This window comes from Armigeres subalbatus, chromosome 3 (genome assembly GCF_024139115.2).
Source record: "Armigeres subalbatus isolate Guangzhou_Male chromosome 3, GZ_Asu_2, whole genome shotgun sequence".
NCBI classification, from domain to species: Eukaryota; Metazoa; Arthropoda; class Insecta; order Diptera; family Culicidae; genus Armigeres; species Armigeres subalbatus.
In genome coordinates this window covers 403888016-403915393 of record NC_085141.1, presented here as the reverse complement: position 1 = coordinate 403915393, position 27378 = coordinate 403888016, and the positions used below count along the sequence as shown (strand labels likewise).

Here is a 27378-nt window from a genome sequence, read left to right as displayed (position 1 = left end):
TTGTCTAAGACGGTTAATTAGCAAATTCTATAATTCTCATTATAGAATTTACAATTTGTATCTGCAGATCACTTGCTGGAATACAATCATCAAATTGGATACTATTCGAAACACCAAATTGTTGCACACCGGCATAAATATCTTCACGCAACATACGGGTACCCTCAAGAGAATCATTAGAGAACGAGAGGACAACATCAAAACATCTCTAATCGCACGTGGTATCGCTGCTCCCAAATGCTAATCCACCATCAGGAGAAACAAAACGCACGTGGTTATTGCTTCTCTGTTTTGTTTCGCCGACCCTCTAAGCAAGCTTTCACCTAAGACCATACCGAGAGAGAGACATCGAACCCGCTATCGCATGAAAATTTTCTCTCATCACCCACAGCCAAACAGCAAGAAAAAAAATCAAATTTTCCCGGCCGGAGTGTAAACAGTGAGAGTTTTTCCTCTTCGAGCGAGGATTCTTTCCGGCGTTTGCGAGAGAATTGCGCCGCCACCATCATCGGCATCAGCAGCAGCGCGCTGCCGATGATGCAACATGTATCCTGTTTTTATTCTCGCTGCGAACGGGCCGAGTTTTTCCCGAGTAAATTTTTCGAGCGAGACATCGCACGCATTGCACGTCCGTTCGGGGATCCTTTTTACTTTTGGTGCTGGCTGTTTTTCCGTTCAGTAGCAGTTTAGACTTTTCTCGGCTTGGAGCTCGTCCTCGGTTTGGCTTCCCCGGTGGCCACTTTCGGATTGTAACCATTCTGTGGAGTTCTGCTGCTTTGTGTGAGAGATAGTGTGTGGTGGATGTGGACTTGGCCCGTGTCTCTGTCAGTTGGACGACGGCGTGCTGAGGAATTTGGCACTGTTGGTGGATTTCTTTTTATGCTGGGATTAACTGACATTTCGAGGATTACCGGTTGAGGTGTACTTTTGTGTCTGGGTTGTTGGCCGTTGACATCGCAGCGGCTGCCGTAGACACACGAGAAAAGTGCCAAACAATTTGGATATTAAACAGTTCTGTGTACAAAGCAGGTGTCTTTCTCGGAGTGACATCACTGGCTGTGAATGGAGTCAGCACTAAATAAAAAAAAAGTGTGGAATTAAATTTGGGCCGAATATATAAAGTGTTAATCTACCCGCTCGCTTTGGATACTCAGCTGAGTTGGTGATTTTTGGCCATCCCAGTCAATCGCGCGTGCCGACATGGGTGTGAGCTGTGGCCGCTTTTCGCAAGGATTCACTCAGTGTAATTGAAAAGTCCGCCGCGCAGTGCTTCACTCCGATCGATGCGATGGTGAACACAGGCAAGAATTTAAATTAAAAAAGGATTAAAGGATTAAAACAGTGCATCGACGTGGAAAATTCAGTGTATGTGTGCACAAAAGCCGATTCGAGGAAAAACGTGTTTTGGTTGGTGTGAACGAGCTTTAACGGTTGCGGATCGAAAAGTGTAAGTGAAACCTGGGAGGGCGGCAGATAATAATTCAAAAAATGCTACGAAAAAAAACTACATACCTACAACATAGAGTAATGATGTGAGCTGTTTTCCCCATATAAAGCTTCCGTGTGGCAACAGATATAGCGAGATGATAACTCTTTTTGTGGAGCAACAGCTACAGCCAGCAAGTTTACAATGAAGTACGAAAGGTGGCAAAAATCGTACACAACATTTTACGATGATGAAAATATCGAACGGTTGGAGTGGAACGAACCAAATGATACATATTTACATAAAAGAACGAAAATGTTTGATTGGTGTTACACTTTTTGGATGTGAACAACAACAATCAACTGAGCTGTCTGATGGAATTGATTTCTGTTACGCACCGACTTTTGATGACACCGGCTACGGATCATAGCATTCCAATGCTTAATATTCATGGACTAGAGCTAGAATGTACCTTATAAAATAATAAGTTTCCAAACTGAAATTGGAAAATTGTCTGTGGAGAAATTAGGATCGCAACAATTATTTGACATAAACGGCTTCCAAAAAATTTGAAAGATTCTTTAAATAAATGGAAATAATCCATATACTAGCCTCGATTTTTTGATAATTCTTATAAAGCGGCGAGCCAGCCTCTGACTGCAAGTCTGTCTGTATAAAAAATAAATTAAAAGTGAAAAAATTAGAATTTACCATAACAAAATCACAACATTTCATTAATACAATCATTTGGAAACGCTAATGTCATCTTTCAAACTCAGACGGTTAATGATAAAATTAGAGGCGAAAGTAAAGATTTGATAGTTCCGTTAGAATACAGCAGACTTGAAATTTTCTGTTAAAAGTGAATTGCGTAGCGAGCGAAGGCCGATATAAGTCGCACAACCTTCTTACTGGCCGGTTTCCGTTTAAAAGGAACAGAATAGTATCAAATCTTAGTTTTCGCCTCTAATTTTATTATTAAAATATATGTCTACACGTATGTGGAAATCCGTTCCCCGAAATGAGAAAGTTATTCATGATTTCGTGAATCTATCGTGTTTTCATGTTATGAAAATACGCCATGAATATAATTCATGATTTATTTTCACGTAACGCATCTGATACGTTACGATTTGGTAGTTGAGATTGAGAAAACAGTTGAACACACAGCTTGTATTTAACCATGAATAATATTCCTGAAATCATGAATTAAGATCATGGTTTCATGAACTTGTCACTTTTAATCCATTATTATGGGTATGTATTTGTTCCTGTGTATGTTTTGCATTTCCATGTCATTGTAAAATGCATTTAACTTCACGGAGAAGTAGAACACTCATCTCATTATAGAAAAATAGGGTTACTGCTCCTGGACATCATCTCATAGCTCCGATATTCATCCCACGAAAAACAAAGCAATTTTAAAAGAATTTGATTCGTTTCTTAATTTTGTGATTTTTTTCATCAGTGAGTGCTTTGTTACGTGATGTGATGAATATATGTTCAATGAGATGGAGTACGGTACAATTCCTCTACATAATTGCAAGGGGTCTTCAGTTAGCCTTGCGAGAAAAGGCGCTAGATTGCCAAACCGAAGATTACGAGTTTGATCCTCGGTCCGGCCTAGGATGTTTTCGGTTGGGAAACATTCTCGATTCCTTGGGCATAGTGTATCCATTGTACTTGTCACACAAAATACGTACAGACGTACTGGACAAAACATATGGAACTGATATCGGAAAATTATTCTTACTAGGCACGCACACATGAGCAATAATTTGATAAATTAAAAATCACGGACATGTTTTTGTTGACAAAATTTCAGAAACGATTTGTGATTATTTCGAATTTCACGAATTTTTCTGCGTGTGTTGGTTAAAATGGATTAGTTTTGTGTGTTTCAGCAAGAAAATATATAAAAATGATCAAATTCAGGGATTTATATGAACTCTTCCCAAAAATCGTCATATTTTGAATTACGCATAACTTTTGATGTACAGCCACCTCACAATCATGAGTCACGCACGAATATGAGTCGTTTTCATTTGACTAACATGCAAAATGAAGTGACTAATTATTGTTACAATGTGACCCATATTTTATGTGGGATCAGTGTATTGTGAATTTCGACCTGAGTTATTGTAAGGTAAAATTTTAAACCATTTTCCGTGCTTTGCCATCAAAATGTCAAAAACGATTTTTTTTTAGTTGTGCCAGTATTGCACGAAACCGTCGATATGATTTACAATACGAATATGCCCGAAAAAGATGTTCTAGATCTGTTGTTCCCATCCTGAAGCATGAGCTAATGAAGTAATGAATTAAAAATTGTCGATACTGACCAACTTCTTGCAGACTGACCATATCCAGGAAATTGATGGAAGTTCATAGTCCCCTACACACTTAAAAAATATGCCCAAACTCGGTTCACATTTCTATCGAACCGATTCGTTTATTTAATGAGAACCGAATTATTCGTTTGAAAATAAATATTCAACTTCATGTTTTCAAATTGAAACCGATTGATTAGCACATCAGAACAAATTTGACAGAAACCAAATGAATCAAAATTTTGTGTACTTATTCGGTACGTAAAAACCAGGGGACTGACACTTGTATACCTCCACCACAGTTCGTTTCGTAGCCAGCATTGAAAATTACGCACTGACAGCCATAAGGAGAATCATGAGAAAGAAAGAGATAGGTGCGTTCCACACTGACAGTTTCATAAACGATAAGCAGAAGAAACGAGACTGCATCTACACTACGGAAACATAACCAAAACATCAGACCCCCGGTAAAAACCATTACAAAACTTAATTTTAATATAAACCGTCCAATCCTGGCACATTTTCTTAAGTAATTAAGTAAACGATATAGGAAGACATGTTTTTCAAGTTTTGATATTTTTTTGTGCAAAACAATGTATTCTCCACCCATCCTAATGTAAATGTAAGCCGATGAATGTATTTGTAGTCCTTCCGTACTTTATAATAAATGAACAGTTCGTTTCTATACCTCCGCCATGGAAGGACGGTGTAAAGGTCACTTGTTTTATTTCATTACCTAAATACACAACGTAGGGACATTTTCATCCGTGCCCAGCCCAATCATAACTTGTGGTGCGACGAGTTGACGGGGTGCTTCTTGCGCGGAGTCGGATTTGTCGGGAGATTCTTCTCGCCTATTGAAACGACGTCGATTTCTTCCTATTTGGAATCAGCATGCCGCCGCGTCCTGGTGTAGCTGTGATCGCCGACGTGTGTTCTCTGGCACTCGTAGGAGGAGGACGACTACGACGATGAGGAAGGGCTCAGCTCTCGATGATGGACTTTGGTGTATCGTTCCGTTGTCCGGGTTGGAATCGGTATCGGAGTCCCGACCCTCCATCTCGATCGTTCAGCAAATTCATCAACGGACCGGTCTCGCCGGGCGAGCTTGTCATACACCTCCCGGAGTTGCTCGACTCGGGGTCCTCCAGCTCCTCCTTGAGGTTTCTGTAGTGCCGCAAATTGTTGTTCAAACGGACAAAAGCTGCGGGAGTAGTAAAGGTGGCGGCGGTATATCGGAAGGATACACCAAAGTCCATGAGGCGATGAACATCGGCATGGCACCAAAATTATGATCGCGCACGGGTGAAAATACCTCTACGTTGTGCATTTTTGGTTATTAAATCAAACAAGCGAGTTTTTAACCGTTCTACCATGGCGGATGTATGGGAACGAACTGTTCATTTATTTATTATAAAGTACGAGAGAGCTACAAATACATTCAACGGCAACCATTTAAATAAGTGTGGTTAGAGAAAACATTTTTTTGAACAAACAATTTTTTATATGTTATTAAATTTGTGCTGCATATTATTTACAGACAAAGTGCGTGGAACAATCTAAGAAAAAATGGAAAAACCGATTTTAATTTAACGATCATTGTTTTTACTTTCAGATTGAAATAAGTTTAACAGAAATAAGTAAGCTTGTTATCTCATAACGTTCTTGCCTAACGTCTTGGAACGAATTGAAATAATCGATAGACGATGAAAGATTCTCCTTCCAGTTCATAATCTTTATGGTGAAGTAAATAATGATTGTGTGCAAGAAAAAGAAAAAAAAAACAATTTTTATTTCTCAAAATTGAAAAATTGATGCTGAAAAATCTAACCAAACTTCGTTATTGTTTTACAGTAAGATCGGTTCACATGACAGCTCTCGGTAATACTATTTAATCGAACTTCGGTTATCTTTGGTAAAGTAAACCGAGTTATTTCGGTAAATTCGGCAGCTTGAACTTGAGAGAATAGTTAACGAGCGCTCGGTTATTATTTGTTGAACCGAATAGAGAACTGAGGGTTCAGCAGATAAAAATTTTGTTAAAAGTTAACCGAGTTTGGTACAACATTCTAAGTGTGTTTGATCGGTAGTAAAGAAAAATTTTGGACAAAAAAATGGAACGAGGCTTTGCAATGCATGTTATCAAAGGTCAGCCAATGCATTGCCTATTAGGGCCGGATAACGCTGGACAACGCCATTGATCGACAGTGAGATACCGTTGGAGCGTCTTTTTCCCTGCATCCAGCCGATGCGCCTCTATAGCTCAGTGGTCGACTGCTAGCTGCTGACTCCGTCCAGGAAGGTGGCTCAGGATTTACCTCACAGATAGTTTGGCGGCACTCATTCCGGTCGGCCTGGTGCGCCATAAGAAGGTTAGCCAGTTTAAGTCTGCTTGATGTTAGGCATCCCTTTGCCGTTTTGAGGCCACGGAGCGCCTTGCACTTACACTTAACCGCTTTATTTGTGGGGTTTTATGCCAACCGCCTGAAAACCATTCACCCGAAAGCCATTCGCCAGAATAAGCCAATCGCCCGAATGAACTGATTTTACATAAAATACATATTCCTGTCGCTCTCTTTTGCCTATTATCTCGAATCTATTAGGGGTCGTGTTCATAACTTCAGACGCCACTACCGAAAAAAAAATATTACCACAAATGCCCAAGTCTCAACATGCTCTCAAATGCGCTGGAAATCCATTCTGTTCGATACCGAACCAAACTCTCTCAACAAGCGGTGAAGTGCAGAGACAAACCTGATAAAGTTAGCAGAGCTGTATCGGAATCAACATAACCTGAGGTGACTATCAAAATTTCCGATTATTGATAATTTTGCCTTCTTATATTCTAATGCTGATTTAGGTTCTTCTAGATTTCTCAGTGAGAAAAGTTTTAAATCAGAAAGAACAGCATGTGAAATTGAGAAGGAAAATATTGATTGAAAGCTATTAGCTTATTTGAGGTTATGGCTTTTAGTCTTCTTATGCTCAAAAACGGGTTTTACGTTTTTATGCGACGGTTCGGTTATATAAGTATATTGTACCTTTATCATGAATCATGTTGAATGATGGCATAACAAATGGGGTTTGCTGGTAGAACAGGGTAATCCTCCCTTCTACAGTAAAGCAATTCCAGCTAGAAGAACGAATAGCTGGCACTGATATTTTGCGATCGCTTCAGTCCCAGCCAATAGCAAAGTAGCCTAAAAAAACATTGAGTAGAACATAAAGTTTGAAGGGCTCGTTGCTTCATACAAGCCAGGTGAGTGGTTTGAGCGTTTTGACGGGGATCGCACTTGCGTTAATTAGATTCTAAGTTTCATATCACCTAAGACTTACGTTGTTATGATTCTATGATAAAAGATTTTTTTTCATTTCAAGGGCTTTCGGGCGTTTGGCATTCGGCATTTGGGATTCGGGCGAATATAGAACCATTTGTGGTGTCACTCCATCAATGGAGGGCTTCCCGCCCTGGGGTTGGGCTGGTCTTCGGGATAGTACTATTAGTTGTCCGGATTATAACGTCCGACAGCTCATTCACCGTGGAAGGTGGCTTCTCGTCTAATTCGCGTTGAATTTGGTCTAGGTAGGCACTGCAGCCAGCTTGCTCGAAGAGTTTACTGTTAAGCGCCACGAGTATCTGCGCGTGATCGCTGCCCTTAGGGTCCCCATCGGTGGATCAGAGCAGCCGATTCACGATGGATCTCAAAGCTATCGAGACATCGATGGCCGATTCCACAAGTCGCCTGTGGAATGTGGGTGAGTAAAAAAAATCTTCTGATGTTGTTCGAACGGCTGCCCCAGGAGGCGCGGTATGAGTTCGCATCACCGAGGACAGCGCCGGCGACAGTAGCTCTTTATAGATCCTCCTAAGCTGGTTTTGCAGATCGGGCAACTTTTCGTTTGTAAGGTAAAAAGACACTATGGTGACCATGAAGGCCAAACGAGCCGAGTTCGCAGAACCATCGATATTCCGCACCGAGAGGGTCCGTCCATGGGGGAGGGTGTAGTGTGGTGAACATCCTGGAGTGCGATCACAATGGGGTTGGTCCGGCTATCGAGCATATCATGAGGAGACCAAGTTATGCTATTTTTAGGAAGTGATCAATTGCATGCCCGAGCAGCACATGTTAGGAAAAAATGGTTGCAGCAGCTTTATAGTGACCAAATCTAGTCACATATAAGATGTCGTAACCCATACCGAGCAGAAGCCATGAACAGAACAACAAAACATGATATGGAATTGATTGATATAAGAGATAAAATAACAATATCGTCTGATCTTTTATCTCTTATATCAATCAGGTCCATATCTCATTTTGCTAGCTTATCAACATTTGATATTATTGAGCTATTTTCGTCTACTCGAGATGTGGAACACGCGTGCTGCTATTTAGGGTGTGTATCCTGATATTTAAATGATGTTTCAGTGCAACATTTTTATATGGCTGCCTGTTTTTTAATCTCTTATATCAATCAAGTCCATATCATGTTATGTTATTCTGTTCATGGCTTCTGCCCGGGTTGTTATTGAGGAACCCGTTGATGTGTCACTGAGGGCTAAAGTGATGGAAATGTGAGCGGGCGCTGGAGGATGATGGGAGACTGTTCGGCGTAATAGCTCTAAAATCAACAACTGAAGTAGATAGGGGATGCAACGGTGCAAAAAGGGGTTATTTGCAGCAACCACGTTGGAGTCGCGAAGAGGACTTAATTAGAAAAGGCTGAATAACCTTAGTAAACCACTTATTTATTGTCCTTTTTGACAGCATCGCGCGTCGCTCCACGCTACGGTTTAGGTGCGACCTCTGCAGACTTCCTGCTGTCACTGGAGTCGTTTGCAACGCGTCCACGCTTCGGAATTTGTAGGGACAGACTCGTATCCATGTTGTCCGATGTTTCTGATGTATCCGTAAAGATATTGTGGCCGCATTCTCTTTCACCTTGGCAACTTTCTTCTTTGCCTGTTTCATAGTGTTTGAGAGCCCGCATACCAGGAATGACAATATTATGGAACTGTGATGAACCTCCGATCTGTTTTCACAGGGTTCTAATACAAGTACTCCCCTTTCTGGAGATCATGCGGTCAAAATATTCTATCGGCGAAATTTTGAGAAAATTAAGTTTTAAGAATTTTGATAATTTTTAGTTAAAATTGCCCAAGTTTTCCAATCAACTTTGTAAAAATGTGTTTTTTGTGCTGTAGTTACTATATGCACCAGAATATAAACAGACATCTCGCTGAACTTTTCAAAAGGACCGAAGTAACATTTTTTCATGAATTAATTTGAATAGCGCAATCAACAGAACAACATGAAAGCTATTGATTGCAGTATTCAAATTAATTCACGAAAAAAATGTTACTTAGGTCCTTTTGAAAAGTTAAGCGAGATTTATTTGTTAATATTTAGTGATTTAAGTAGGCGACGTTAGCAAATTTCGATATCAAATGGTAGTTACCATATCATTCACAAAGCAGACCTCTCAATAGTTTTGAAAACTCCTTGGAAACGGTTGTTTTCATATTTTTACGTATCAAGTTCATTTTTCAATTTTTTGGTTGATGAGTTTCAATTAAAGACCATGAGAAACCACGAATTGTGCTTTTTTTTATTGTGTTTTAAAAAATCTTCAAAAGTGAAACCAGTGTACAAAACGATAAGCATTATTATCAAACAGCATTTCATTCCGTTTTATGATGAACAAAATTCAATATATCCGAAAGTTCTTTGTTTAAGTTGTTATGCCATAGTTTACCGGCGATCAAAAAGCAGAGATTGCGCAGAATATTTCACTCCATGATTACAGCAAGGATGAATCTATGAAGACAAGAAGCTCATCTGATCACAATAGTTGCCATATCTGCAAAATTGCGCGCCAAACTATTTTTTCCAAGCAATCGAAACGCTTTTCAAAGTCAAGACCGATGTCTAAGAAACTGTGTACGAAGTGCTTATCAGAAGTTTCCCCTGGCAAGTCACATGCATGTTCAAAGCGGTCCAAATTACATAATTTATCAAATATGGCTGAACCTTGTAAGGACCAACTCAAAGTGAAGCTCATCCAAAAAAAAAGCTATCATAAGATGGAAACCTTACGTTTTCCAATGAGCACGGAAAGGCAACACGAGTTACGGTTGTAAATAGCGTAACAAAGAAAAAAGAAAAGTCTACACAGTTTTCTTACGAGAATGTAATTGCATGGAAAACCGATTTAAATGTAATCATTAAAAAGGTAATTTATTTGTTTAATTTTCATACTCCACTTATACTACTCTACTTCGATCAAATTGGCTTAAAATATTAGAAAGGGAAGACGAAGAATTATTCAACTTGGATTTGAGCCAGCACATCGAAGTCTTGTTCACGAACCTGACGATTTCTTCGAAGTAAAGCTTTTACGTATGGTTACCAAGCAAGGAAAGTCTCACTCTGTGGCAATGCAGCCAATTGTATTGTGTAAGAGTATTACTGGGCTGATTGAGTACGTCAAGGCTAGGCGCAATGTTGGACGGACTAAATTCAATGTTGGTATTGACGGAGGACAAGGATCACTGAAAATAACTTTGAACATAGAGGATGAAGATGATGCAGAGAAGTTGCTAAGGTTCATAAACACAGGTGTTCGTCGAACATTCCTGATTGCTTTGGCACCGAATGTTCAAGAAATTATGAGAATATTCACGAAATATGGGTTAATCATTTAAAACTCCATCAGCTAAGAGCTATTGTAGCAAGTATGAATATTTGAATTAAAATTTCTTGAACTCATCAATAATCACATATTATCTACAGGTGATTGGAAAGTCATCAACATATTGGCAGGAGTTATGGCGAATAGTGCATCCCATCCGTGTGCGTATTGTACCGTACATAAGAACTATTTGAACACTACTCAAGGAGATATCCGCACTGTCGGTTCCATCAAGAGACATGCTGAGGAATGGTTATCATAAAAGATAAAAACGCAAAGAAATTATTCAACTGTGTTCTCTGTGGTGAGGATAGTGCAGAGATTGTTCAAGAATGTCCACCACCATCGCTTCACTTGGTGTGTTGTTGGGTTTATTGAATGGTTTCTACGACCACGTTGCTGCACGTCATCCAAAATCGGCTGAAGTTTGGGCGGCAGCAGCGAGTGCTTCGCGACAAACACAATTCGGATTCACCGGACGTCACTGCCGCACCCTAATTGCAAACCGTATAATTCTGAAAAACGAAGGCCTGCTGTCCTACTACGGTATTTTGGGAAACTTGCAAGAAGTGTTGGATGCATGTTTTGGCAATAATCTGTTGGAAGGATATCAAACTTCTATTGATAAGTTTTGTGACAGCTGGGAATCAGAAAATTTACCTATCACACCAAAATTACACATAATGAAGTTTCATATTACTGATCATTGTAAAATTACAGGTGAAGGCTTGGCACGATCATCTGAACAAACAATCGAAGCCATTCACAGTGATTTCGCAGCAATTTGGGAAAACTACAAGGTGCCAATAACACATTTGAAATATAAGACCAAACTTTTGAATGCTGTAGTCGCGTATAATAGTAGCCATATTTAATACATTTGACAAAATTGTAATCTTTCAAACATCATTGAATTTTGACAAAATAGCTAAACAACTATCATTAAAGAATATACTGAAAAAAAAAACAACACTTTCGTTTAAATAAATTACGTTGAAATGCCCCGATAAATCCACTTAGCGGAAATGTTTCTTTTTTTTGTATATTATAAGAATAGTATTTTGATTTTATAACTTTTAAGCCCATATTCCGATCCGACAAGATTCACTGTCGAATGCGAATTCTTTATTGCGAGAAAATCGGTTGAAGATAAGTGCGCTAGACAATACACACACATACACACAGACAGACACACACATACATAACCTCAATTCTAGAAGCTGAGTCGATCAGTTTTTAAATCTGGGCCTTCGGGCCTCTTTTAAAAAGTTTGTTTTTGCGGTATTAGTATACGAGAAAGGCAAAAAATTAAACCCAATTTTCTCAAAATTTCACCGATAGAATATTTTGATCGCTCGATTTTCTAAAAGAGGAGAATTAGTACTAGAATCCTGTGAAAACAGATTAGAGGTTCATCACAGTTCAATAATATTGTCATTCCTGGTATGCGTGAGCCGCCGACCGGCCATACAGTACGCTTGGTCTGGACACTGGTCAGGTTTCATGGACAGGTCAGTATTCATGGCATTGTGGTGGCTCTTAGCGCAATTGCCACACAACTGATCGGAACTGGGGCACCCAGTTTGGTGTGCCCAAATTCCCAACAACTCCCAGCGGTGCATACTTATTTTTTTGCAGCTAAACGGCCCTTAGATCGCTCAACAGTCAGCTGAATGCGAGATAAAAGCACTTCACTCAACTGATACGCGCGCGCTGAGAAAAGGCCGCACACAGAGGCTGCTCTGTAGGATCTGCTCCCGAATCCGTCTGCACTTTTCATCGAACCGATACTTCCGTCGACTTCGATCCACATACCCAACTGTACTCTAGCAATCCTCAAGAGGGGCCCCATCGAGCTATCCCTCTTCCGGCAATGCTGCCTATAGATGCAGTTCCACGAACTGAGCGTCGTTGTGGTCATCGCCGATCCTTGTATTCTCTTACTTGCTTAATTTTTTAAGGCTGGCTTGCAGGGCTAGACACCAGCCCCTCCTGAATTTTTGGAGCACCAATCCCCTTTTAATTTCCGGTGGACCATAGTGCACAGTTTTGCCTAAAGTTCCTCGCTGGCTCTCGGATGACAATCGTCCCTATCATAGGGAACTGACGCTGTTGTGAGCCGTTCCCCCTTGGTAAACAAGCGTTTCGTAGGTAGGCATAGAGACCGTGTTTGGGGATCATTTGTTTGGAGAGATCATAACAATGTTCTTATAAATCCGAATGCATGAAATAACCAACAACAGACTGTCTAGAATGCGACCATAGGGGTACATATAAACAGATAAGAAAGAAACAACAATTTTACACCACAATTACTCGGTTCGTGATCACATTCCTTCAACCACGACTCGTCAAGTTATTTGTACTTTGTCGGTCCATCTAGTTCGCTGCACTCTACGCTTACGTTTACCACCTGGAACGGAAGCAAATACCATCTTTATTGGGTTGCTGTCCGGCATTCTTACAACATGCTCTACCCAACGTATCCTTCCAGCTTTAGCTGCTTTCTGATATTGGATTTGCCGATGAGTAAGCTCGTGGTTCATCCTTCACCGCCACACATCCTTATCTTGCTCATCGCTGTAGGCGGTCCTAACTCGTCGTTTGAAAACTCCAAGTGCTTCACGGTTGAACAAATTTGTCTTCCTTTTACTTCCACTAATTCGCGAATTAGTGGAAGTAAAAGGAAGACATTTTTTTTTTAAACCGTCTAACATTTTCCCCTAAGACGCTAGCGAATAATTATTAATCCAAGTGCTTGCAAGTCCCCCTCGAGCAGGATTCAATCCTTATATCCGTAGAGCAGAGGTTCTGAATCTTTTCTTGATAGGTACCTCTTCGAACTTTTACATTTATTGAGGTACCCCCTATTTTTTTTGCTCTAAATGAAAAAAAAAAGCGAAGATAATATATGTAAAAAAGGACTTGAAAACTAACGGGAAATAAGGCTCCCCATGATATTGGGGGAAATTTTCATTATTCCGTGATGCGTCCAGCTAGGGTACAAGACCCAATAGTGGAGGAACTAAGCACGTTCCTCCACTATTTCTTGCTTCTCATCAAGTCTAAAATTCATTGCACTTACCTCAAGAGTGTATAAGAAAGATCGTTAAACATATTTTATCCGAAAAGTGTTGTAATTGCAGCAGAATCCATTATTGCCACCTAAAATAGTACCTCCAATTATTGGTGCAGTGTTCCAATAGTTGCGTTATTTTTTAATTCATGTTTCTATAGTTGCGAATCTCATTGTTTTCATATGGGACTCGCAACTATGGGAACACTACCGCAACTATTGGTGCAAAGCCGAGAAAAAGATAAGGTATTTTTGTGATACTTTACCGATTTTGAGCGAAATCCAATTTTGTTTCCTTTTATTTCGCCTACTGACTTGTCAACAAATTGATGGACTACATGGGTTACTGCGTTCAATTCGTAGATTTTGCAAAAACAACACTACCGCAACTATAGGAACACCCACGACTATCGGATCTTTCACCCTACCTATAAGATTTTTTTTTTAATATTTGAGGTTTTCGAGCATCTCGAAGGCAGGCTTTATAGCCCCTTGAAAGGCATCTTCCGAGCATCTTGAGGAGAGGATTTAGAGCCTCTTGAAAGGCGGCTTTCCTGTCTCTTAAAAGGACCATTCCAAGCCTCTTGAAAGTAGGCTACCGCGCCTTTTGAAAAGAGGCTTGTTGAAGGGAGGATTCCGTGTCTCTCGAAGGGAGGCTTTAGAGCCTCTTAAAAGGCAGCTTTCAAGCCACTTGAAAGGAGGCTCCTAAGCCTCTTGAAAGTACGTTTCCGTGTTTCTTGAAAGAAGAATTTCGAGTCTCTTGAAAAAAAGGCTTCTGAGCCACTTGAAAGTAGTCTTCCGAGCGTCCTGGAAGAAGCATTCTGAACCTATTCGAAGGATCCTTCCGAGCCTCTTGAAAGTAGGCAACAATGCTTTTTGAAAAGAGGCTTCCGAGCCTCTTGAAAAGCGGTTTTCGAGTCACTTAAAAAGAGGCTTCTGAGCTAGGTCGCCTCTGAGCCTCTTGAAAGTAGGCTACCAAGCCTCTTGAAAAAAGAATTCAGAACCTCTTGAATAGAGGTTTGTTAGCTTTCGGGGCAGCTTTCGAGCCACTTCTGAGCCTCTGGAAATGAGGCATACAAGCCACTTGAAAGAAAGCCTACGAGCCTCTTGAAATGAAGCTTCCGAATCTTTTGAAAGAGTTTTCGGAGCCTTTTGAAAGGAGGCTTCGAGCTGCTTGGAAGCAAGCTTCCGAGAAGCGTAGAAGGATGCTTCCAATTCTCTTGCAACGAAGCAACTGTTTTTTTTGGAAAAAGCCTTCTAGCCTCTCAAATGGAGGCTTCCGTAACTACAGACTCTAGATTTTATTTCAGAAGCATGGTGTAAGATTTTGTTTTTCTCATTATAATTTCTTTTAATAAATGTCTTGAGTTTGAAATGAATAATGAATTTCCCTTAGTGTCACCATGAGCATACAAGTCATATATGTATACATGTGCTGCCTCCTATCTGTGAGATTGTTTAATTCAAAATATTCAGGCAAGAAATAAAGTACTAAAATAACTTGTTGCGTAACTTAAGGCGAAACACTTGGTTTAAATATAATTAATGCGCAATTTCCACTGACCTCCAAATCAAGGAATCAAAAACGAATATCGATTAAGAAAATCAAAAACTCGCTCTCCAAAACTGACCAATGCGGAAAGATTACATTATTCTTTGGTACAGCACTGGGTTACAATTGTGTATCATACAAAAAGCTGATTCCATTTTGAATCGTGAATACACGCTTTATTCTGGTGGAGTATTAAGTTGAGTTCGGACGCATTTTGGCCGAGTTAAAAGTTTCGAAAAGCTTAAAGATTATTAAAATTATTATAATATATTCTAAATTAACTACATTCGGAGTAAGTCTGCGCGAATTATAATTGAACGATCTTTATTAAATGATTATTTGTATTTCAAAAAGTTTCAGAAATTGAATTTTAAGAATTCCTAAGTACTCTGAATAAATATAAAAAGTGAAGTATTGGGAAACGAATTATCAGGTAAGCTAGATTATATTGGTGAACTTATGAAGTGAAGCTAATAAGTGATTGCGTTGTTTAGGCGTGTTGCCCAATCAACGTGGGCTGCAAGTTTGGGTTGTTTGAAAACCCCTGCGTGGTGCGGTCGATATACACGGCGGCAGTAAAGACACCTGTGGTGAAGTCAAGTCACGGTTTACAAAATTGGACGAAACGATCGGACACAGCGAGTGGTTCGAGTCCTCAAAAGCCCCGTGATTGCTCGTATAGCCAAGACGTGAGGCGTAGAGCTTCGCAACCAAAAGCTCTGACTCCACCAAGCCCGATGACATCTCTACCTAGTCTAAACGCCATACGCACGAGCAGTTTGAATACTACACTGCGACTTACGCCTCAAAGCAGCTTTTGCTCACGTTTCCACGTTGGAAATTGCATGCAACCGTCGAGGGACGCTTGCAAAACGAATAAGGTCAGACTAAACCGTTCACCAAACTAATAGGGCCTGTATAGATAATTTAGGCTAACCAATTTGATTGCATGTGACGTCACAATTGTAGCTTTACCTGAAAGGAAAGTAGAATTTTAATAAATTTAGAATTAAAAATTCAATCGGTTAAATTGAACGGAAGCTCGAATAAAATGGAATTTTAAATTTACTTAAATTTGCTTCAACCAGAGACGGTCGTCACATGTGGTTTATATTTAATCTAGGATTAGCTTTTCATTGAGAAACATTCAGTTCTGAAGGTGGGCTTTTTGAATTGATTATTATTTATTTTATGATTGATTGGGAGATGGTCGAATCGTTAGCGTTCATTTGTGCGGTTAGTTCTGAGAATCTATTTCAACCTGCCTTGAGAGAGTTGTCTTTTGCCGGGGTATTTAAGAAAAGAGTTATTGGTCCTTCAGATACGAAGGTGGCGCTTAAGCCGTTAACTTAAAGAAAAGAATTAAACGTTACATTGGCGCCCAACGTGGGGCCTGAGAGAAAGAGTTGTAATTAGTTATTGTTGAATTGGATTAATTTGAGTAGCTTAGATTGTAATTGGTTATGGATTAGCTCGTTTAAGTTTGTTGGGAAATAGTTTCGAAGAATTTAATTATAATAGTTAATCGCTAAAAATTTGTTCCAATGAATTCGTATTATTAAGAACCTAGATCTTAGAATACATTTTTCTTCTATACTATAAATACTTTATGATTGGATTGAAATTGTTTAGAAATATGGATGCCTATAAAATTCATGCAAATGACCTTTTAGAGGATGAACTTGATTATGAGCTTTCTATTAGAAATTGCTCAACACATGAGTCGATTGTTTCCAAGCGACGCACTTTGCACAAACTATTGCACGCGGCAGAAGATCCCGAGCTTGTGCTACCTTCTCGCCATGAGTTTGAGTCTGATTATGCTACAGTTCCTGCGATACTTCAAGGAATGGAAACGCAAATGGCTAACGGAGTTGACAACGGATATCTATCGCGGCTTGTACATTATCATAAGCGAATTCGTCGATACGTACCTCAAAACAGTTTGCAGAAAGAGCATCAAAAGTTGATGTTGTACATAATTAATCGACTTGCTCACCAATATTTTGGGGTCGATTTCATCGAGGCCAACTTTCTGGTGCCTACTTGTAAAATAGTTCCCATGCGAGCCCAGCCGCAATCGTCGAGTAATCCCAGTACCATCCGAACGACTAGTCAGACCGGTGCGATTCCGAAGCACCGTGAAGCAGTGACATCTGTGAGAGCAAAAGCCTTTCCAGAGCCACCTGTGCGTGTCCAGTTGAATCCGACGGAGGATGAAGGGGCTGTTGGAGGTTCACCGTTGTTGGATGTCGATCGTCAGCCTAATCCATTTCGGTCTTTCCAAGAGGGACCCATAATCAACCGACCCGAAGTCAATTATCAGGATCATCGTCGGCAAACGGTACCGCTAGGACAGGGTACTCAGCGGTTAGATGGTAATCCGGATCCGCAGAGCGTTCGGGAATCATCAAGCGTCAACATCAAACCAGCAACGAATCGCCTGCCATGTGAACGACTCCCATCTCCGCTACCAGACAACGTCTTCAATCTTAGATCACTGGTTAGAAACAACCCGGATGCGAGACCTCTAGAGCAACCGATGCCTACAACTTTCAACTCGGGAAACGATCGTCCCGGTATACGAGCTGCATCTTCTCCGACGTCGAACAATCCTGAAATGAGAAATGTAGATTTAAGTGAATTTGTTCATGCAACTGACATTGAAGCCTATGTGCAGTCATATCTTACAAGGATGCTTAATGGTGCTCCTCAATGGCCAGCGGTCATCAACACTTTAGTCACTCAGTTAGCGGACCAGATCAGTAACATCGGATTGCGGGATCCGGAAGTGTCCAGGAGTTCGAGAGGCATTCCAGAGGAAAGATCGCAACATGTGCCGACCCCCGCATCACCGGTTTATCCCTTACTTCAAAATCAGACGTCGCGTAATCCGTTTCTGGAAGTGGAAGAAAGAGATAATCGTGAGTATACAAGAATGCGTTCTCCTGTCATATCAGAGTCCCGTTTTGCTCCCCGTGTGGAAAGTCCAGTGCAACCAAGACATAATGCTAAATTTCCCTACGTTCCAAGGATGAGTCAAAACGCTTTAGGTCCGGTTGAATATTCTCGACGACTTCCGCATCAGCAATGCAACATTATTGAGAAATGGCCAAAGTTTAGTGGTGACAACAATGCGATTCCTGTGTCTGATTTTCTGCGACAGATCGATATCCTGTGTCGATCATATGCCATTAGTAAACCTGAGCTGCGTATGCATGCCCATTTGCTCTTTAAGGACAGTGCCTACGTTTGGTTTACAGCGTATGAAGGAAAATGCGATTCATGGGAGGCCTTAGAGGCTTGTTTGAAAATGCGGTTCGACAATCCGAATCGTGACCGCATGATTCGAGAGGAGCTACGGAATCGAAAACAGAGGCCTAACGAGCTTTTCAGTGCCTTTTTGACGGACATTGAAACCCTGGCACAACGAATGATTAAGAAAATGTCAGAGGCTGAAAAATTGGAGCTAATAGTAGAAAATATGAAAATGAGCTACAAGCGTCGACTGGAGTTGCAACCGATTCAAACGGTCGAACAGTTAGCGCAGTTTTGTTTTAAATTTGATGCTTTGGAACCCAATTTGTATCAAGCTGGAGGAAACACCCGAACCAATATACATCAGCTAGTTATTGAAGAAAATTCGGATGAGGCCGAGGAACCTGAGGGGTTGGATGAAGTTTTTGCCGTATACGGACAGGACAAGAAAGTGGGACGAAACTTCAGACGAAATGAGACCGACACGGCTAGACATAGGAGCAATCTAGGTGGTCTAAAAATCTCAAAGCTTATGTTGGAACTGTAAACAATTGGGCCATTTGTGGCGAGAATGTGACCAACGAAAAACCATTTTTTGTCACATCTGCGGACACACGGGTACTACTGCTTTTCAATGCCCTATTAAACATGATCTTGGAACACGGGCAACTGAAGAATCAAAAAACGGATAGAAGAGGAGACATTTGGGAATCAGTCGTCCTCAACCAAAGAGTCATCGATTCCCATCCCCAATTATTTACCGTTTTCCAAAATCTACACAGTAAATACTTTACCGCATAAGTGCCCTCACGTTAAAATTAACATATTATCCGAAGAAATAGAAGGACTTGCAGATACAGGTGCAAATTTGACTATTTTGAGTTCGCTTAAACTAATTTCTAAACTTGGTTTGCAAATTCATCCGATAAATCTTAAAATTTCTACTGCGGATGGCACACCTTATCGATGTCTGGGATACGTCAATTTACCTCTAACTTACGGATCCATCACACACGTAATTCCAACCATAGTAGTGCCTGAACTGAAAAAGGACCTTATACTTGGTGTGGACTTCCTCAAGAAGTTTGGCTTTCGTTTAGTTGGACCGGCGATTATTGAACCTAAGCAAGCAATTGGTCCTAGCAAGTTGGTTCCGATTGAAGATTACTTCGCGGAACAGGAAGAAAGCATTTGCTTTCAAATACATCGCGAAACCGAGGAGAAGGATGCACCAATAGAGCCGGAAGTAGACGAAAGCTTGGAAATGCCTACGGTAGAAATACCGGAAGAAACCCTCCAGTCACCGAATCAATTGGAATCTGAACATCCGTTAACGGAGGATGAGCGACGCCAGCTCTTTGTAGCAGTTAAACAATTACCAGCGACGAAAGATGGTTCACTAGGAAGAACCCATCTTCTTAAACATGATATTGAATTGATTCCGGGATCAAAGCCGAAACGGATGCCTACGTATCGCTGGTCACCGATTGTTGAGGAAATCATTGACACTGAAGTGGAAAGGATGGAAAAATTGGGAGTAATTGAAGAGTGCCCAAAACCTGTGGACTTTTTGAATCCGTTGCTTCCCATTAAGAAGGCTAACGGAAAATGGCGAATATGCTTAGATTCTAGACGTTTGAATCAATGCACAAAAAAGGATGATTACCCGTTTCCAAATATGATTGGAATTCTGCAACGGATTGAGAAATCCAAATATTTTTCTGTGATTGACCTCTCAGAATCCTATTACCAGGTCGAATTAGAGGAAAACGCCAAGGATAAAACTGCGTTCCGGACGAATAAAGGTTTGTACCGCTTCGTAGTTATGCCCTTTGGTTTAACTAACGCGCCTGCTACGATGGCAAGGCTTATGTCGCAAGTATTAGGACACGATCTTGAGACGAAGGTATATGTCTACTTGGACGACATAATTATTGTCTCAGATACCTTGGAGGAACACCTCAGGCTGATTCGAATAGTGGCTCAGAGATTGAGAAATGCTGGACTAACCATCAATCTAACGAAAAGCCAGTTTTGCAAAACGCAGATTAAATATTTGGGTTACATACTCTCCGAACGAGGTCTTTCAATGGACGTAAGTAAGATTCAGCCCATCCTTGACTATCCAAGTCCAAAGTCGGTGAAGGATATAAGGCGACTCTTAGGGCTGGCTGGATTTTACCAAAAATTTATAAGAAATTATTCAGAGATCGTGACACCTATCAGCAACCTACTTAAAAAAGACAGAAAAAAGTTTTCATGGACCTTGGAAGCAGAGGAGGCTCTCGACAACCTTAAATCTGCTTTGATTTCGAAACCTGTGCTGGCAAACCCAAACTTTCACCTTCCCTTTATCATCGAAACCGATAGCTCAGACTCAGCAATCGGCGCTGTTCTTGTTCAAATACAAGAAGGAGATAGGAAAACCATCGCGTATTTTTCAAAGAAATTGTCCAGTACGCAAAAGCGGTATAGCGCTACGGAACGGGAGTGCTTAGCAGTTTTGCTAAGCATAGAGAATTTTAAGCACTTCGTCGAGGGATATCAGTTTATCGTTCAAACAGATGCGATGAGTCTGACCTTCTTGCAAAGTATGTCTATTGAATCCAAATCACCGAGGATTGCCCGGTGGGCCCTGAAATTGGCGAAATATGACATACTTTTGCAATACAAGAAGGGTTCGGAAAATATACCAGCGGATGCCCTCTCACGATCGATATATAGTGCTGAAAGTACTTTGGAAGATCCATACATTGCTCAACTGAAGCAAATGATTGAACGGTTTCCAGATCGATACTCGGATTTTCGGATTAGCGACGGACAAGTTTTCAAATTTGTCACAAATACAACCTTACCGGAAGATGCTGGATGCAGATGGAAATATGTAGTACCTATGTCAGAACGCATACCGATCATCAAATCGATACATGAGGAAGCACACCTAGGATTTTTGAAAACCGTCGCTAAAGTGAAGGAACGGTACTACTGGCCGAGAATGGCAGCCGAAATACGACGATATTGTCACAACTGCGCTGTTTGTAAAGAGTCAAAGATTCCTAACATAAATGTTAAACCAATTTGCGGCAAACCGAAATTGTGCTCACGTCCGTGGGAAATGATTTCGATGGACTTTTAGGGCCGTATCCGAGATCGAAAAAAGGAAACATCTGGTTGTTGGTTGTTTCGGATTTCTTCTCGAAGTTTGTAATGGTTCAGTGCATGCGCACTGCTACAGCGAATGCTGTCTGCACCTTCCTCGAACAGCTTATATTCAACCTATTTGGTGTACCGGCGGTTTGCATTACCGATAATGCTAAGGTTTTTACCGCGGACAGCTTCGAGAAACTCCTTAGAAAATATAATGTGAGTCACTGGAACTTGGCGGTGTACCACCCTAGTCCAAACCCTACGGAAAGGGTCAACAGGGTTATTGTAACCGCAATACGATGTACCTTAAACCAACAAAAGAATCATCGTGACTGGGATACATCAGTTCATCAAATCGCCATGGCTATTCGGACTACTGTCCACGACAGTACGGGCTTCACCCCTTTCTTCATAAATTTTGGCAGGAATATGGTCAGTTCCGGTTCGGAATACGAGCTTATACGAGAATCTGACCAAGATATCAACCATCTAGGAGCAGAAATGAAGGATTTATTCGAATTGGTGCGCAAGAATTTAATGAAAGCCTACCAACGGTATGCTCAGCCATACAATCTACGCGCCAATACTAAACATCATTTCACTAGGGGGCAAGAGGTGTACAAGAAAAATGTACATCTTTCGGATAAATGTCGCGATTTTGTTGGAAAATTGGCAAACAAGTTTACACGAGTCAGGATTAAGGAAGTTCTGGGTACCAATTCTTACAAACTGGAATCAATGGACGGGAAAACTATCCCTGGAACGTACCATGGCTCCTTTCTAAAGCGTGCATAATTCACAAAGCTATGACGGTGCAATCGCACATAAACAAATCAGACTCACCTGGCAAAAATACTCCAATGAGGTGCAAAACAATCCGATGTCGAGATGTCCTTCGTGTTTCCTCCATCGTCGACAGCCCTTGTCCGAAAGGGTTTCAAAAGAATCCAATCATAACAAGTTCCAGCTATGGCTGTGTAGTTTACCAAACTCATAGCACCACGAAATTGTAAACAAAATACTCCTCAGAGGCATTATCCTTGCGGTGTTTGAGACGTCCTTTCTGGTTTCCTCGCACTCGCTAGCAAAGATAGTTTATAAACCCTAGAAAAGTAAGAAAAAAAAAACACGTCAGCTTTGTTTGTTTCCGATCGAAATTCTCACTCACCTGCATTAGAATTCAATAGCCCGGTTTTCGTTCTTTAATAATCACTTTCGTCCTAGTTAAATTTCAATAAAAATAGACCGCAATTTTCCTTTAATTAAACATATTTAAATAAACACGCGACACGAATAGTTCTAGACCAACATTTGAAAAGGGCGTAACAGCCAAAATTTATTCCTGCTGATTCTTCGTCTACATATATAGCTATATATGTGGACGAAGAATCAGAAGAAATAAATTTTGGCTGTTACGCCCTTTTCAAATGTTGGTCTAGAGTTGATACAAGTAGTATATGTTTATGGTTAGAGCAAATTATGCGTATAAAAGAGACAAAACTGTGACGTTTCGGTCGTATGACGTTTTCGTTAAGTTTCTGTTAGGGATGTTCAGGTATGATTCAGATAATAGTCGTGAATGCGAAATTAGGCATAATTATTGTTTGAATAATTATTGAGTCTAAACGAATAAAAATTTCCAATGATGATTGGAGTAACTTGGTTTAGGTTGAATAAAGTTTTCAGACATTTCTGAAGTAAATTGGTGTTAGGTTAAAAAAATCTTTTCAGCAATGCTGAAGTTATTCGGTTCTGTTTGTAACGAAATAGTAACTTGAGCGTAAAGTATGATTGTGTTATGAAATGGTTTAAATAGGCAAAGAGCATAAAGGATGGAACAGACGTTTAGCGAAAACTTTTGTAATGTAATATTGTAATGTAATTGAATACTGTATATAAGCTACTCATCAAAACTTACTCTCTTTAAAATAACAGTAAAGATTAGAATAGTTTGCATTAAAAATTTTGAAATTATTTATAATTTCAAAATTTTTAAAATTAGCATTGGCGAATGTAAGATTTTGTTTTTCTCATTATAATTTCTTTTAATAAATGTCTTGAGTTTGAAATGAATAATGAATTTCCCTTAGTGTCACCATTAGCATACAAGTCATATATGTATACATGTGCTGCCTCCTATCTGTGAGATTGTTTAATTCAAAATATTCAGGCAAGAAATAAAGTACTAAAATAACTTGTTGCGTAACTTAAGGCGAAACACTTGGTTTAAATATAATTAATGCGCAATTTCCACTGACCTCCAAATCAAGGAATCAAAAAACGAATATCGATTAAGAAAATCAAAAAACTCGCTCTCCAAAACTGACCAATGCGGAAAGATTACATTATTCTTTGGTACAGCACTGGGTTACAATTGTGTATCATACAAAAAGCTGATTCCATTTTGAATCGTGAATACACGCTTTATTCTGGTGGAGTATTAAGTTGAGTTCGGACGCATTTTGGCCGAGTTAAAAGTTTCGAAAAGCTTAAAGATTATTAAAATTATTATAATATATTCTAAATTAACTACATTCGGAGTAAGTCTGCGCGAATTATAATTGAACGATCTTTATTAAATGATTATTTGTATTACAAAAAGTTTCAGAAATTGAATTTTAAGAGTTCCTAAGTACTCTGAATAAATATAAAAAGTGAACTATTGGGAAACGAATTATCAGGTAAGCTAGATTATATTGGTGAACTTATGAAGTGAAGCTAATAAGTGATTGCGTTGTTTAGGCGTGTTGCCCAATCAACGTGGGCTGCAAGTTTGGGTTGTTTGAAAACCCCTGCGTGGTGCGGTCGATATACACGGCGGCAGTAAAGACACCTGTGGTGAAGTCAAGTCACGGTTTACAAAATTGGACGAAACGATCGGACACAGCGAGTGGTTCGAGTCCTCAAAAGCCCCGTGATTGCTCGTATAGCCAAGACGTGAGGCGTAGAGCTTCGCAACCAAAAGCTCTGACTCCACCAAGCCCGAGGACATCTCTACCTCGTCTAAAACGCCATACGCACGAGCAGTTTGAATCCCACACTGCGACTTACGCCTCAAATGAGCTTTCGCTCACGTTTCAACGTTGGAAATTGCATGCAACCGTCGAGGGACGCTTGCAAAATGAATAAGGTCAGACCAAACCGTTCACCAAAATAATAGGGCCTGTATAGATAATTTAGGCTAACCAATTTAATTGTATGTGACGTCACAATTGTAGCTTTACCTGAAAGGAAAGTAGAATTTTAATAAATTTAGAATTATGTAAAGCTCTAAAAATTCAATCGGTTAAATTAAACGGAAGCTCGAATAAAATGGAATTTTAAATTTACTTCGAGTCTAGTTTTGCTTCAACCAGAGACGGTCACATGTGGTTTATATTTAATCTAGGATTAGCTTTTCATTGAGAAACTGTTGTAACCATTCAGTTCTGGAGATTGGCTTTTTGAATTGATTATTATTTATTTTATTATTGGTTGGAAGTTGGTCGAATCGTGTGCGTTCATTTGTGCGGTTAATTCTATAAAAACTGTTTCAACCTGCCTTGAGAGGGTTGTCTCTTGCCGGGGTATTTCAAAAAGAGTTAACGGTCCTTCAGATACGAAGGTGGCGCTTAAGCCGTTGGCTTTAAAGAAAAGAATTGAACGTTTCAATGGTGTTAACATATGATTCCATATTTTGTTTCAATTGAATTGAAGGTTTTTAAAATTTGTTCTCGTTAGCCCTTCATACAGTGTGCTGGTTTTGAAGGGTAGAATTCAATTGGCTTTGATTTACTGAATGCCATTTATATTATATACAAGACAAAGTTTTGAAACAAAAAAAATCCACAATTATCAAAAATATAAGAATAAGTTATGTTTGGGGGCAGCGAAGGTACCCCCAAGGATACATGAACCCCAAGTTCCCTAGCAGCACACATGCTTCACATAGGTTGCTGCAACTCATATGTGACCCGATTTAGTCACAATCAAGTTGCTGCAACCATTTTTGCCTGACTTGTGCTGCTCGGGTTGAGATCCGCTGCCGTAGAGGGTCACTCGTCTTGTGATCGTTTTGTTCATGATGAATTTAGTTTTGGGGGTGTGAATCTTTTTAGGCCCCAGTCTCTCCTGGAGCCCATAGTAGGCACAACTTCTACAGATGATTTAGGGTCACTCGCCTGAATGCCGTTTGGTCGAATGTCGATTGGCTGAATGCCATTTGGCCGAAAGGGTCATTTGGCCGAACACCATTTGGCCGAATGACGAATAGTTAAAGTATGTTTTCTTATTAATTTTGTGAAGTGAGAGCAGCGGTAGCAGTGAAATGTAGCAGTGAGAAGTGAGAAATGAGATGTTTAAAGTAAGCAGTGATCAGTGAGAAAAAAAAGAAAGGAGAAGGAAAAAGGAAGAAGGAGAATGGAAGATGGAAGAAAGAATAAGCGAAAAGGAAGAATATAGAAGGAGAAAGTAAGGAAGAAAAATGTGATAAGAGATAAGCAGGGATAAGAAGAAGAAGAATAAGGAATAAGAAAGAATAAAGAAGGAAGAAGCAAGAAAAAAGAACAAAGAAGGAAGAAGGAAAAAGGAATAAGAGAGAAGAAAGAAGGGAGAAGGAAGAAAAGAGAAGGGAGAATTAGGAAGAAATAAGGAGGAAGGAGAAGGAAGAAGGAAGACGGAGAAAGGGAGACGGAATAAAGTACAAGGAAGAAGGAAGACGGATGCAGGAAGGAAGAAGGAAGAATAAACAAAACAGAAGGAAGAATTAAGAAGGATAAAGAAAGAAAGAAGAAGGAAAAAGGATGAAAAGAATAAATAAGTAAAATAGAAATAGGAAAAAAGAAAAAGAAAAAAGAGAGAAGGAACAATGGAGAATGCAGAAGGAAGGAGCTAGGTAGAAGGAAAAGGAAATGAGAAAAAGAAATAAGTAAGAAGGAACATGAAGAAAGGAGTAAGAAGTAAGAAGAACAAAGGAATAGAAAAAAATCACAAAAGTCAAAGAAAATTTAGATGTTATTTCTAAAGCTGTAAAAGTTTAGATTAACCGAGATTTTAAGGAATACCAACCGTGTAAAAAACATATGGTGTTTGGATTAATTTCTCACTTTACAATACTTATTTCTCATTTCTTGCTTCTCTTATTTCACACCCGCTTCTCACTTCTCAGTGCTCAATTCTTACTTCGTTGTTGCAAATTTTCGCTTCTTGGTCTCACTTCTCAGTTCTCAAGTCTTACTTTGCAGTGCTCATTTCTCAGTTCCTAGTTCCAGCTCTCAGGTCTCAGTATTCTTTTCTCAGGTCTCATTTCTTAGTTCTTAGCTCTCAGTGCTCAGTTCTCATTTCCCAGATCTCAGTCCCTAGTTCTCAGCCTTATGTTCTATATTCTTATTTCTCAGTTATCAGTTATTAGTTCTCAATTCCCAGTTCTCAGTTTTTGGATTTCCAGTTCTCAATTGTCGTTCTCAGTTATTAGTTGTCAGTCCCACTCCTGTTTTTCTGATTCTCAGTTCTCAGTTATTAGTTCCCAGTTCTCAGCTATTAGTCGCCTCAGTTCCCATTTCTCAGTTTCTAGTTCCCAGTTCTCGGTTCTAAGTCCTTAGTTCTCAGTTCTTAGCTCTCAATATTCAGTTCTCAGTTCTTAGTTATCAGTTCCTATATCTCAATTCTCAGTTCCCAGTTCTTAGTTTCAGTTCTCAGTCTCCCTTCTCACTTCTCATTTTTCAATTTTTACTGTTCACTTTTCACTTCTCACTTATTAATTTTCACTTCTCACTCATTTCCAACCACTCACTACCCATCTCGAATTTCTCACTTCTCACTTCTTATTATTCACTCTTTAATACTACTCGTAATCTGAGGTAATTTTTTTAACAATTCGGCAAAACGGAATTTGGCTAAATGGCCTGACACCCTACAGATG

General features: G+C 39.9%; 1 protein-coding gene across 2 annotated transcripts in view; it reads left to right on the top strand.

Annotated features, from left to right (window-relative positions):
* Positions 1-668: 668 nt before the first annotated feature.
* Positions 669-27378, top strand: part of LOC134227028 (protein amalgam-like) — a 278865-nt gene continuing 252155 nt past the window's right edge. For both annotated transcript variants that reach the window (XM_062708213.1, XM_062708212.1), the window contains exon 1: positions 669-1447. The gene's annotated coding sequence lies outside the window, so the exon portion shown is untranslated. The remainder of the gene's footprint in view (positions 1448-27378) is intronic.